Source organism: Giraffa tippelskirchi, chromosome 1 (genome assembly GCF_054371585.1).
Source record: "Giraffa tippelskirchi isolate mGirTip1 chromosome 1, T2T-mGirTip1v1.2.pri, whole genome shotgun sequence".
Lineage (NCBI taxonomy): Eukaryota > Metazoa > Chordata > Mammalia > Artiodactyla > Giraffidae > Giraffa > Giraffa tippelskirchi.
This window is the reverse complement of record NC_137275.1, coordinates 37,163,306-37,177,114: the sequence shown is the minus strand read 5'-3', so window position 1 is coordinate 37,177,114 and position 13,809 is coordinate 37,163,306. Positions and strand designations below refer to the sequence as shown.

The 13,809-nt window shown below is 36.4% G+C and overlaps 1 protein-coding gene across 4 annotated transcripts in view; it reads left to right on the top strand.

The window, feature by feature from the left end:
* Positions 1–13,809, top strand: part of ADGRL3 (adhesion G protein-coupled receptor L3) — an 885,081-nt gene that overhangs the window by 55,828 nt on the left and 815,444 nt on the right. Inside the window, exon 1 of one of the 4 annotated variants that reach the window (XM_081506805.1) lies at positions 13,326–13,384. The exons of the other annotated variants lie outside the window; for them this stretch is intronic. The gene's annotated coding sequence lies outside the window, so the exon portion shown is untranslated. Of the gene's footprint in view, positions 1–13,325; positions 13,385–13,809 lie in introns of those variants that run through there. 4 annotated transcript variants of the gene reach the window in all.

Below are 13,809 nucleotides of genomic sequence, written 5' to 3'. Positions count from 1 at the left end.
TGGCAGGCAGATTCTTTACCACTGAGCTACCAGGGAAGCTCATAAGGTTTTAATGACGATTAAATTGTCTGTTTTTAAAATGCTTAGAACAGTACCAAGTATGTATATTATAAATCCAAAATAAGTGCTCATTATACTTTAAAAAGGCTTTCCAGGTGGCTCAGTGGTAAAGAACCTGCCTGCCAGTGCAGGAGATCCGGGTTTGATACCTGGGTGGGGAAGATCCCCTGAAAGAGGAAATGGCAACTCGCTTCAGTATTCTTCTCTGTCCCCCGTGGACAGAGGAGCCTGGCAGGCTACAGTCAGTGGGGTCGCAAAGAGTCAAACCCAATAGAGCGAATAAGCATGCGCACATTCAGCATGCATGCACACTGAAAAAATGCTTGTAAATCCCTTTTAAAATGGCATAAATAATAATAAAAAGTAAATTATTCTTAAATCAACATAATATTTACCAATATTTGTACCATCAGGATTGTTACTACAATATTTCAGCAGATTTGATAAACAAAAATGATTTTGTTAATTTGTTTTAAAGGTCAAAATTTATTGTCAACTAATTAGTGATTATGATTTTTAAATAGCAATGAATATTCTTTCTCAGATCTGTAGTTACTATTATATTTCAGATGTGGATGTCTCATTAATTTTCCAAATTGATCTCTCTTATTTTTTGGAAGCAACAGCATCTCATCAAACTTGTTCAGATTTATTTCGGATCATTTCTGACTTGTATTTTAGTTGTCTCAAATTTAAAGCACATTTTTTGAGGGGCCCCAGTCAAATATTTTAAAACCTGAGATTATAGCACCTGGTGGCTGATGATGCTCTTCTAAACTTACTCAAACCAGAAAGCGAACTTATCTACATCTAAATGACCATACTTTCTTTTGCTCAATATCAAGCCTGCTTTTTCATTTTTATTTATAGTGACCTCATGCTTGGAGTACCTTGCATAAGTAGGAGTTTAAAAATTATTTGAATAGCCAGGATGAATATGTCTTTTCTTGATGTTTTGATTTCTGAGTGAAGTGAGGACACTGAGGTTAAAATGTGTCGTGCATATGTTTTTAGTTATCCACTCTCAGTCTAAGCCAGGCATATGGACAGTTCTGACAGTTAATTCTGTAAATCATTCAGGAATCTGACTGCTTTCTCAAAACATACCTGGGTCTTTCAGGCAGAAGTCTACAGGTGATTGCCCCTAGATGTTTGCCTAGAGATGATTTAGAAAATTGGTTGGGAGCTTTGCTCTTCCCCAGCTATCAAAAATTAACCTGCCAGAAATTTGCAGACACGGCAATGATATGTTAATGATTCTGCACAAGATTTTTTTTTTTTTTAAAGTTTGCTGTTCCAAATTTCAGAGATTCAGCATTTATTATTTGGTAATTTACTTCTTTGTGCTATGAATAGGACATTAATTATCAGGCTCCTTGACTGTCTTAAACCTCTAGAGTACTGATTGTATTTATTGAACTCAGGTAACCAGTGTTCTGTTATTCCAGTGGTGAACATAGTTCTCGTTTGCTGGGAGAAAAGAGAGGAAAACCTTTGCACCAACAAGTTAACTCCAAGAGGGACTGTTGTCTGATTTCCGAACAGGCCAGGGAGGAGTACACTGTGCTGCCGGATCCCCTTTGGTGTTCCTTGTAACATCCTGACGGGTCACAGGGGTGAGAGCCCAGAGAGTGAGAGGGGCCGAGGTTGTGACGTCTTGTTTTTATGTTCAGTTCCACTCATACATGTATGTATTTATGACAGTATACTGTCACAGCCTTTTATAAATTTATAAATTAAAAAAAAATCATTGCTAAAAATTTTATGTACTTTATAATTAAAGTTAGCTTCAAGTGCTTTGAGCTTTTACATGTAAGTTAGTTAATTTATCTCTGTGAGGATCGAACCAGGTGATTTCCAAAGGCAGTTCTAATTCCCTATGATTCTGTAATACTGGTTATTTTTCTAGACTTGAGCCTCCAGTTTGATTTTTTACCTTTGTTTAATTCTTGGAGTAAGCGTTATTCTGATCAAAGTGCTGTACAAGCAATCAAGGTGCATTATCAATACTATTGGTAAGATCAGGAAAGCTTTTTACCTTTAGCTTTTGCTGTTTTAACTACTTCTCAACCTCCTTGTGTATTTTTTTGTTTGATTGTTTCATTTACAGGAGTTGATTTACATTCAGCATCTTCAGGTTTAGTCAAAGTGCATGGTTACTCTTCCATCCCCCTTATACGCCCCATCCTATAGAAGTATGTGTGTGGCTCAGTCCTTTGAAAGTTTGAAAATGGGATCATAAACTCAGAAACTTCAAGATCTAAGCAGAGAGTCTTAATAAACTAGGCATATATTGTGTAAGTGCTGCCAGCTCCTCAGATTATTTTTACTAGAAACTGGAAACCCAGATTTTTACTGTTACATATTCTACCTTCTTGGTGCCATTTGAAATGATTTTAAAACTCTGAAGGAAAAAAGATAAAAGAAATTAAAAGTGATACGACTTTGGAAGACCAGGTCTACTAGTCCTTTAACTTCTAAACCTTAAACCCAGGCATACTTTTCAGCTTTGCGCTGATAGCTACTCTGTTGTGAATCATTCCCCCCGGTAGACCCCTCCCCTGAGGGATCTCCATTCCTGACTGCTATGTTTACAAGTGTGAACTTGCCCAGGAACTATAATTATCCCTGGACTTCAACACGAGTTCCTCAGTAGTAGTTGCCATGCTTATTAAGTTCCTGAAAAATGTCTGTCTCCTGAACTAACATCAATATCACAGGCATCCAGGGTTAATGCTGACCCTTAGGTCATCCTCACACTTAAAGCTCTTCCTTTTTACGAGTCACTTGTCTTTCTGTCTTCTGGATCAACCTACAATATTTTGCATGTTTTCTGATTTATTCTTCATCTTTCAGAGTCACCGCTACTCCTGACTCAGTGCTCATCTCAGCACCAGTGATTGCTTTCATTCTTGTTATCTTTTCACTTCTGTCATTGTATGCTCCTTCTTACCACTTTTTACACTCTTGCACTTTCTACATGAATAGAAAAAATGGAAGGGATAATGTCAATAAAGTAACTTAAGTTATAGCATAAATATAGCAACCACATGTTAGATTAAAGAAGGATGCTGTGGGTTGGTATTAGAATGACGTTCGTTACCTGACCACTGAATGCATTTGTTGTTGGCAATCAGGTTTGATATCCCATTGTTCTTCGACACAGACTTGCTCACTTTTGTGAAATTTTGAAAGTGGTAAGTTCTCAAGAAAAGAGCTTCTGTTCTGAAGTAGCTTTTACACACAGAAGTTACAGTATACACGGTATACTGTATATATTCAGTATACATAGACTGGTGTATTAGAGGTCCTGAAATGATTCAGCTGGCCCTCTTATGAAATGCTTTTTGGGTTTCTCTTGCTAAACTTGCAGCATTTTAACACTCAGCTAATTCACTTCAGTCATATCCAGCTCCTTGTGACCCTGTGGATTGTAGCCCTCCAGGTTCCTCTGTTCATAGGATTCCCTAGGCAGGAATACTGGAATGGGTTGTCATTTCCTCCTCCAGGGGATCTTACTGATCCAGTAATCAAACCCACCTCTCTTATGTCTCCTGCGTCAGCAGGTGGGTTCTTTACCACTAGCACCACCTGAGAAGCCTTGGCTTGATTTCATTTCTGTACATCCCATTGTGAGGACAAGACTGTCATGAGTGATCTCGCCAATTGCCTTGTGTTGTTGTTTAGTCTCTAAGTCATGCCCGACTCTTGTTGTTTAGTTGCTAAGTTGTGTCTGTCTGTTTTGACACCCCTTGGAATTGTATTCTGCTAGACTCCTCTGCCCATAGGATTTCCCAGGGAAGAATACTGGAGTGGGTTGCCATTTCCTTCTCCAAGAAATCTTCCTGACCCAGGGATTGAACCCACGTCTCCTGCATTAACAGGTGGGTTCTTTACGGCTATGTCACCAGGGGTAGGACTGGTTAAACTCAGTCATCTGTGTTTCCCCTCTTTACACATCTGGTATGTTTAGAAAGGATGATGTTGTAGTTAGAGATGCCATTTTTAATTATTTATGCTGAAGAAGACATGCATTATTGTTTTATGTCATCACTATTAGATGCATTTATTTTTTATAACTCTGTTATGAAGAGGTCCTGTTATTACTGTTGTACAAATAGGAAATCAAAGTGTAGGGAGTGGAAATTACTTGCCTGGATCACACAGGTGGTACATAATTCCTGCGAGCTTTCACTATTCACTGTTGCTCTGTGCTGTCTGTGTCTCAGTGCTTCATTTCTGATAACTCATGGTTAGTGTAGCCAGGTGGCCACTGGTAAACAAGAAATCCTTTTCTAGCACCATACAAATCAATTCCTAATAAGTTGTTACGTAAGCTTTTAAAAGAATAATGTAAAATTCTTATGTCAATATCTTGAAGAATTTACTGTTCTCATCTTTTGCAAACTGAAAATGCATTTGTCTGAGTCTGCCTGGTGTCTTCTGGCCCCACTTCAATCTTTCAAGTTCCTTCAAAGATAACTGCATTTGTTGGATCTATTTTGCAAGTCCTTTCAGATAACCTGCTCTTTAGTCAAATGGTCTAGGAGATTGGAATACTTACCCAGTAATACAATATTTCTCAACACATTTTCAAATTTTCTTACCTTTAGCTCTACATTTCCTTCTGACCAGTTTTTCTTCTGCTCTTTACAGTCAAGTGATCATTCTTTGATAGAGAATTCTGAGGCAACATGAACATTAGTTGTTTGGCTATCTTTTAATCATCCTTTTAGTTATCCTTTACCATTTATATCATTAACTTAAAACTGTATGTCTCCCTTGTCCTCATTTGTGGGTATTTGCTTATTGCTTTAAATTGTTGCAGCACATAGTTAGTATTTAGTTGTTAGAGAATTTAAAAGTAAATCAGAAGTTACTTTTCTGCAAAACTGAATAGAATTTACTGGAATTATAAGAGTTTTCTCTGAGGTAGTATCAATAATTACAGACATTTTTTTTTTCCTCTGCATGAGTCAGTAAAAGTACTTGACATTTTTAGGAACATCATATCTTTCAAGATAAATCTCCAAAGTTTAGCTTCTTTTGTTTGTTTATTTGTTTTATATGAAGGAGTATTGTGAGTTAATCAACACTAAATCAACCTGAGAAAGCACATTTTTACTGTGCTTTGCTAATGATTTCTTTGTGTTAATCTTTACCTTTCATTAATTGTAATCTAGAACAAACCAAGTTTATAAACTCTAAAGATGATGAAGGACATCCAGGGTAGAATCACATTTTAAAAATGCAAAGCCAACTAAGTGTGTCATGCATTTGACTATGCGTATTTTCACATCCTGTCATTTGTATTTATGGAAAAAATGTTTATATTTGTAAAGTAAATTTAATAGGTGGTGCACTGTTAAAGAATCTACTTGCTAATGTAAGAGACACAAGAAATGTAGGTTTGATCCCTGGGTCAGTAATGCCCTCTGGAGCAGGAAGTGGCAACCCACACCATTATTCTTGCCTGGGAAATCCTATGGACAGAGGAGCCTGGCAGGCTGCAGTCCATGGGGTCGCAAAGAGTCGGACATGACTGAACACAGCATACACATTAAAAATTCTAACATTTTTGTGATTATTTTTCTCATTTCTTCTGTTTCTAGTCTTTTATACACACAAATTTTAATATGAACTGAAATATGAAAATTATAATATTCCCAGCTGTACACAAAAGTACACTGAAAAAGTCTTAACGTGCTTAGAGTCAGTTTCATTGTAAAATATATTCAGTGCTTTTATTTCACCTGTCACTATTTTGAATTCTTTGGCATTGAAATGCAGTATTTCCATTAGGTCCGTGTTTCCAAGTCTATTCCTAACAATACTTGCCCTCCTATGAATAATATCATAGTAGTTTATGATAGATCACAGTGTCAAAAAACTGATCTTGGTCTAACTTTTCGTTCTGTTGAAAAAAATAAGAAATTCAGTTTGCTTCCAAATTTTGGGGAGGGGATAATGTTATTCAAACCAGTGAAGTCGCTCAGTTGTGTCCGACATTTGTGATCCTATGGACTGTAGCCCACCAGGCTTCTCCATCCATGGAATTTTCCAGGCAAGAGTACTGGAATGGGTTGCCATTTCCTTCTCCAGGTGTTATTCAAAACAGTAATTTAAATATTTATTCATGGTATCTAATTAGTGCGATTTACAATTGCTATTTAAAAACCATAATAATTCTTTGGTATCAGTTTATATTGTGTGGACCAGTGAATCTATTTGTTTAAGGTCATAGACTAGGTATATATTTAGACAGATCTGTGTTCTTTGAACTTAGTTTTAGACACACTGACTAGGATAGCTTAGGAATACTTTAAATCTATTCTTTGAGTACCAAATTTAAATAGTGGAGATAAGTATTAAAATTCAGTTAGAAAGCCTCACTACTGATGATAACAGTCTTGAAGTGAAAATCAAATAAAACACTGTAATGCTCTTATGTTGTCCTTGCTGTTCTATAGTTATGTCATATGAACTTATTAAAGATTATTTCACTTCATAATATTTTCAGATCCATTTTTCTTACTGAAGGTATGTATGTATGTGTGTGTGTGTGTGTGTATGTATGTACATGTGCATGCACACTTTTGGGCAGAAGGCACAGTGGTTTGTGGGGAAAATGTGTATGTGGTTTCAACTGCCTGTTTTTCCCCAAAGTAAGAAGAGATGTATGAACAGGTACAGGTTAGAGTCCTTTAAGATCTTCATTTTAGCTACCAACTGCCTCGGGACCACCAGGACTAATATTTTTGTAAACCTGAGTGTTACAATTAATACCCCACCAATACTACAATATTGGTAATACCAAGAGATCTTGCTTATTAGCACTGAATGAACTAATGGACCAGGTCCCTTGATAAAATTTAGTCTTGTTCCAGTAAAAAAAAAAAAAGTCCTTATAACATCAGAGGATCCCCAAATGAGGATATACTTTGCTCTATAAGCCACCATGGTTTTGGGTCTGATGATGATTTTTCCAAATGTAATAGAATCTGCATATTGCTCTTGCAATATCCAGGACCCACCAGAACCCTGGGGTGTGTTAGCATGTGTGTTACATCATCCTATGTGGTTCATGTGGCCTTCGGATCAAGGTTTTGATCTACTCTTCTGGGATGTGTGACATTGGGGATATTATTTTACCTCCCTGATTTCTACCTTGTAGAAAGGGAATACAAATAGTAACTGCTTCTCGATTATGTTAAATAACGGAATGCATATAAAGTGATTAGTTCTGTATCAGGCACATAGTAAGTGCTCAGTATTATTGAAATCAACTAATTGTCATTGACACTCCTGAGATGTTGTCCGACTGCTTGAAGAATAAACTTACAGTACTATTCATAACTACTCGTTGTAGCCCCTAAACCTATAACATCAGTGTGCCCATAAATAGTAGGTAAGGTGTTTACCTCAGGATTAATCACATATTGTTCTTATATGAATATACAATAAAAATAAAGTAATTCAGTTTTGAAATATAGATAGATATGTGGGGTATCACAAGTATTAAAAAAAAAAGCCCTCATATACTAATACTTTGCATTCTTAAATCCTGTGTCCAAGATAAGAAGATACAAATTTGACCTTTCTTTTCTGTCATGCCAAGATTTTTAAGCATTCCCATATTTGCCTGATTCATTCCCAGTATCACTTCAGGCATGCTTCTTCATCAATTGAATTTATTTCAAAACTAATTAATGATATATTCCAATGAAATCTTTCACCAGCATCCTCCCATTCCCACCATATTTAATTATTTTAAAATCAAGACAAGTAACAATTTGATATAAAATCATCACTATTCAGAACTGGGCAGGCGTCTTCCTCAATGTAAGCAACTCAGCAAAGCAGTTTTCCTCACAGCCTAGAGCCTTGCAGTTTTATCCTCACAGTGTTTGTGTTGCATAAAGTCTGACTGAAATGCAAGTTAGTCGTTGTGTCTCACTGACATGATGACAGACAGGAGAAAAATGGCATGATTAGCTTTTTGTATCTTTCTCTTATACATTTTTTCCTTTGAACATATTTATGTTCTAAAACACTCACTTTCATTGGAAATATATGAGAGTCTGTTATAAAGTGATGCAAATCAATGCATACTCAAATAGGTTACCAAGATATATGCCATTGACATATTAGATTTCCTCTTTTTCTACAGTTTCAAAAATCATTACTTTATGATTCAATTTAGAAAACATTTGAGTAAGTACTTAGTATCTAACATTGTGCTAGAGGCTTCAGGGATTTGCAAAGAAGTATAAAAATGCTTCTTGCCATCAAGGAACTTCCATAAGATGTGTATGATTAAATGTCAAAATATATGATGAGCATGAAAGTGAAGTCATTCACTCGTGTCCAACTGTTTGTGAACATATGGACTGTAGCCTACCAGGCTCCCCCATCCATGGAATTTTCCAGGCAAGAGTACACTGGAGTGGGTTGCCATTTCCTTCTCCAGGAGATCTTCCCAACCCAGGGATCGAACCCGGGTCTCCCACATTGCAGGCAGACGCTTTACCTTCTCAGCCACCAGGGAAGGCCACGATGAGCATAGTAGATATTAATACCACACAAGGTCAGAGTTGAAAGAGATCAGAATGATTTAGATATTTGAAGATGGTTTCATTGCATATTAAACCTGTAAATTTGTGAAGTTTATGAACAATATTGGAAACCTGATAATGGGTTTTAGGTGAGAGATAGACTAGATAGAGCCTCAAATTTTATATCTCCTACCAAAGCATGTAGCTAACAGCTGTTTATAGAAGGAAACAAAATGTGTCTTTCTGTCTGTTCTTTTCCGTGGGCATTTCTTGATCTGCTGCTGCTGCTGCTAAGTCGCTTCAGTCATGTTCGACTCTGTGCGACCCCATAGATGGCCGCCCACCAGGCGCCCCTGTCCCTGGCATTCTCCAGGCAAGAACACTGGAGTGGGTTGCCATTTCCTTCTCTAATGCATGAAAGTGAAAGTGAAACCACTCAGTCGTGTCCGACTCTTAGCGACCCCATGGACTACAGCCTGCCAGGCTCCTCCATCCATGGGATTTTCCAGGCAAGAGTACTGGAGTGGGGTGCCATTGCTCTCTCAGTTTCTTGATCTACTTGTTAATAAATAATGAAGCCTAGAGACAGTCTAGCATAATACAGTTGATGGCAGAAGTGGAGTTAATGGTAAGAACAAAGGCTTTGATGTAAACAATGTGATTTTGGCTCTTAATTTTGATACTTACTACCTTTCCAATTTTGGAAAACTTATTTAATATCATCATGTCTCTTTTTTCATACATAAATAGTATTTCATGGTAGTTGTGAGAATTAAATAAAGTAAGTGAAAAGTACTTAGCAAAGTGTCCGGCACACAACACACCTCAAAACACACAAATTTAGCTCTATGTTAAACTAAGATCCTGGTTTAAGATCTTTGTAATCATATGAAACCAAATCTGGTTTTTTCATCTCTATGAAGAGAACGATAGCGATTTACCAAGATGTTTCAAAGGATTGAAAAGATTGGTATTTTGAAACTGGCCATGGTGTGTGTGTGTATGTGCAGTGCTGGCAGGGAGAGGATGTTTTGCCATGGAAATTGATAAACACTGCAAATCAGAGATCCTTATTTTTTCAAGAGTTGACTTACAAGCCCACTGCTGGGTAAAAGAGACCTATGATTAAAGAATCACTGTAAAGACTATGATACAACGGTAATGCAGTGTTTCAGTTTAGTATTTACAAGGATGTTGAAACCAGCCAGGAATGTCAAGGAAGAGTATCTCCTTAGAAAAGAAGTAACATCTATATTGAGGATTTGCCATGTGATAAGTGAGGACAACGGTTTTTGAAACAGAAGGAAATAACCTATGTGAGGTTCAAAAGCTAAGAGAGAATTGTTCTTTCAAACAGCTGAGTTAAGTGGGGCTTGGTCTTAGACTTCTACAGAGATAGAGATGTTAGGAAAGGAGAGATGGAAGAAGTAAAATAGAGATCAGGGAAGGACTTAGCCATGGTTAGAAGATTTGACTTTTAACGTTATTCCATGTTAAAGTATAATAATCCAGCCTTATTCATGAGAGTCATCTTTATAATAGTTATGAAATTTATTATTTGCAATTTTAAGCAGTTCCACAATCTGTGATCATTCATAGCCATCTATGTGGTGTGGTCATTCAGCCATCTCTACATAATTATGATATATTTTTCATTCTTTTGTATTATGTGTTTTATTTTTTAAATGGAGGACTTTATGAAATTAAATATATACATATCTGAATTCTACCTGATAATATTAACTCTAAAAATTATAAAATGAAGTTAGTTTGGTGTGACTTTCTTAGGAACCTCTGTAAGTGCTAATTCTATTTTATACCTGTTTCAGTTTTCCCAGGAAGAAATATTAACCTCAGAATTGTGTTATTTCTGGGCTTCACCCTTGAAAAAACTCAGCTAATGCTTTCTTTCACATTCACTAAACAGCATGTTAGTGATCACCACTGTTAGATCTTTAACTAACCTGGGCTGCTTCTTGCCTGGCCAACCACCCTGAATTTAAAAAAAAAAAAAAAAAAGGTCTTCCTTGGTTTCTTTTCATTATATTTTCAATTTGGAACCCTAGTTTCTTCCTGATCATATTTATTTTATAATAGTTTTACAAGCATTTATCTTGTTATAGAAAGGAGAAAAAAATAAAAGTGAAGGACTTCTGTCTCCTCTAATTTTGCCCTACTTTATACATTGCCACCTATACATCAAGAACTAGACTTCTTGTCTTTTATTTTGAATAATAAGTAACCAGTTCATTATTTTTGTCCTGTGATGCACTACCACTCTTAAAAACTTCTATGACTCAACCATAAAGGAATGTATCTTTTAAAATATTTCTGGAAAAACTATCAGCGTATCAGCTTTCAAATGGTAATGCTAGGGAAGATTTATAAAATAGTGCACAGATGTATTAGGAACTGTGTATATATAGATGAGTTTAAAATGTAAAGATGGGGATTCCACATTTAAAGTTTCTGAAAATTGTTCAATGCAATCTTGATATAAAGAGTCATTGGGTAAATAATGAATCCCTGGATGGCTCAGTGGTAAAGAATCCCCCTGCCAATGTAGGAGACTCTATTCCTGGGTCTGGACAGTTTCCTGGAGAAGGGAGTGGGTACCCACTCCAGTATTCTTTTCTGGGAAATCCCATTGACAGAGGAGCCTGGCAGGCTACAGTCCATGGGATTGCAAAAAAGTTGACTTAAGACATGACTTAGCCAGTGAGCAACAAGAGCAAACTGTAAAGTTAGGTAAATGTAAAATCATTGCAGAAACAATTCATAGTCTGCTTTCTGCTGTGTTATTTTCCAAGTAAAGTATGTACCATTTTGTTATCATTATTAAATGAAAATAATTGGAATGAAATTGACAGTATGTAATATATTATTTAATAGAAATTGAGCTTTGTAGTAAAGCTATCCCTAATTTTCCCAGAGAGAGGGGATTTAAAATGGTTCATTAATTCACTTTGATATTTTGAAAAGTTAGGAAATTCTTAAGAGGAGGAACCTTGTAGTTGGGGTTTAATCTTTTTAATCTTAACTGTAATTAAATATTAATTATAAAACATTTGTCTTTATATATAGTACCTTAAAGAAGGAACCTGGAAACGTCTGGTATCTTTGAATTTTTATGTATAGTTCTAGCTCTTCATTTTGCAGGAAGAAAAAATACTTCTAAAACTTTCATATTTGGATGGAATGTCTGTCTACTCTGAAGTGCCAGAAAAAGCCTTAAATGACGTGTGATGTGCTACTAGTCATCTAATGAGGCATTCAGTGCAATGTGATTATGACTACGTTACATGGGTACTGTGGGTACTGGTTTCTCAAATGAATCAAAAAAGCTTCCAGGGCCAGGAAGTACTGAAATAGTGAGGAAGAAACTTACCATAAAGTAGAAGTGACTGTGTGCTGTGTGTGCTTAGTTGTTCAGTCTTGTCCGACTCTTTGAGGCCCCATGGGCTAGCCCACCAGGCTCCTCTGTCCATGGGGATTCTCCTGGCAAGAATACCAGAGTGGGTTGCCATGCCCTCCTGCAGGGGATCTTCCTGACCCAGGGATCGACCCAGGTCACTGGCCAACAGCAAATGTAACGGAGAGAGCATTGTGATTGTGGATAAAATAAACTGTTTATTTGTCCATTTAGAGTGGACTTTTTCTCATTTGCTCCAAAATAATTTTGACTTTCCTTGAAATAAATGGAAGTTATAGAGTTGTTGGTATCTTTTATTATCCATGTGGTGTCTGCATGAAAGAAGAAGCAAGTAGATTTCAGGAAGTTTCCATAGCAGTAACAGATGCAATCAAACCAGCCAATATTGGGAATTATTGCTCCATAAGTAATTGTGGTTGGTTTCTAACTTTGATTTTATTCAGTCTAATAACAAGTATTGCTCTAAAGATAATTGTTGATGGTTGCAGACACTGATTTCATTCAATTAAGCTGGTAACCTTTTTAAGAAACTGCCTGGGAGAAAGCCAAGAATTCCAGTCAACTGATTTCTAGGGGAACTGAATTGCAGTTGTCTTAGCCTAGAAAATGTTCCAGGTAGAACACAGCTGTGTTAATTAACCTTTTCTTTAAACTACCTTCTCTACACAGAACTCCAGATGAGCAACATAGCTGAGGACCATGTTATCTGGATTCAGATTTTCCTCAGAGTGATTATAAAGTTGGGAAGACATTATGAAATATGTTTGAGACTAAGAGTATGAAGGATGGTCTGTCTTTGTAAATCACATCAAAATTCAGATTCTCCCTCCTTTCTTCCTTTCTAAAAATCACTGATGTGTGTATTCAACAAAAGCAGAACCAGTGTGTATTATACAAAGGTTTGCTTTCTTTATGTCAAATTATAAATCCATAATGATAAGTAATGTGCTTGGAAGACATTGGAAACCTGGTCTAACATACTTTTTCTTAATGAAATGTAGAATTATTGGAGTAGTGTAATTGGCCTGTGACTAATATGGACAATACTGAAATTTTGCTGTTTGTGTCTCCCAGAATGGGAGAGGAAAAAAATACTTTATGTTGAAAGTATACATTATATCTGGGGAAAAGTGTTTCTTTAAATAAAGGAAGCCTTTTGTGTAAGTACCAATGCAAACTGGGAAGGCAAAGTCAAGTCCCAGTGACCATGTGTGCCAATAAAGGGCATTTATGTGTCATAGCTTCACCTAGTCATCTATGATGTTGTATTGTTCATCATACTAGTAAGAGACAGGGAAGTATTAATGGAATTCCACAACCATCCATCCCTGCCTAGGTAAGGTAGGAAGAAAAACTGATAAACTCTTCAAAATATACTCATTTGAGGGATCTTTATATACAGAATGTTTCAGCTAATTTTTACTAACTGTATCAACATGATTAATATTTTTATATTTTTGAAAAAATAGAATCTACCAAAGAACAACTTGCTAAAAAAAACATTCCTGACATTGCTATTGATACTGGGTTTTAGTAGGTGAAGATTCATCATTGGCTGATGATACTCATGTTCACAATTGAAAAAGTTATGTCCAAGGTGATTTTGATTGGTTGGCTTTTCCCTGGCTCATGGCCAGGGTTGCCACATTTGTGAATTTCTAGGCTGTATCTTTTAGGTTTTGGTCTAACTCATGACAGCAGCAATACTTTCCTATCTTTCTGGGCTGAATTAAAAGGAGGAGAGTAGTTAATAAGGTGACT